Source organism: Pinus tabuliformis, chromosome 5_2 (assembly GCF_031772625.1).
Source record: "Pinus tabuliformis cultivar Carrire ecotype Pingquan chromosome 5_2, CPIR1, whole genome shotgun sequence".
NCBI classification, from domain to species: Eukaryota; Viridiplantae; Streptophyta; class Pinopsida; order Pinales; family Pinaceae; genus Pinus; species Pinus tabuliformis.
In genome coordinates, this window is record NC_142306.1 from 856,163,096 (window position 1) to 856,163,524 (window position 429).

The following is a 429-nucleotide window of genomic DNA, read 5'->3' on the forward strand; positions in this document are numbered from 1 at the left end:
CATGAATTTGGGCGGCTTTGAAATGGGTGGTTGACTTTGAATTTCCAAATTGCATTTTGATTAGCTTTTTTTTTTTTTTCTTCCCGGTTGATTAGGAATTCGGTTTCTTTTTCCAATTTTGTAAGTAAAACGTTTAAGGGTGTTTAGGAAATCCGGTTCTTTTCATTGCGAAAATTGTATAATTAAAATTTATATTTATTTAGTTTTTGAGACCGTGGAATTGGTGAGTTGTAAAATATATGGTGATAGGTGTATTATTAAGTCACTTTGTGATGTGAAAGTTATCGGTTCGAAATTTTGTGCGTAAAATTCTAGTCTTGTTAAGGGTTGGTGTGCCCCAAGACGAGTGTGATCCCTGAGTGATTTTGATGGGTTAGATGCCCCTAGGTCATGGTTTTCCAGGTTCAAATACCCTCTATTCACCTGTGC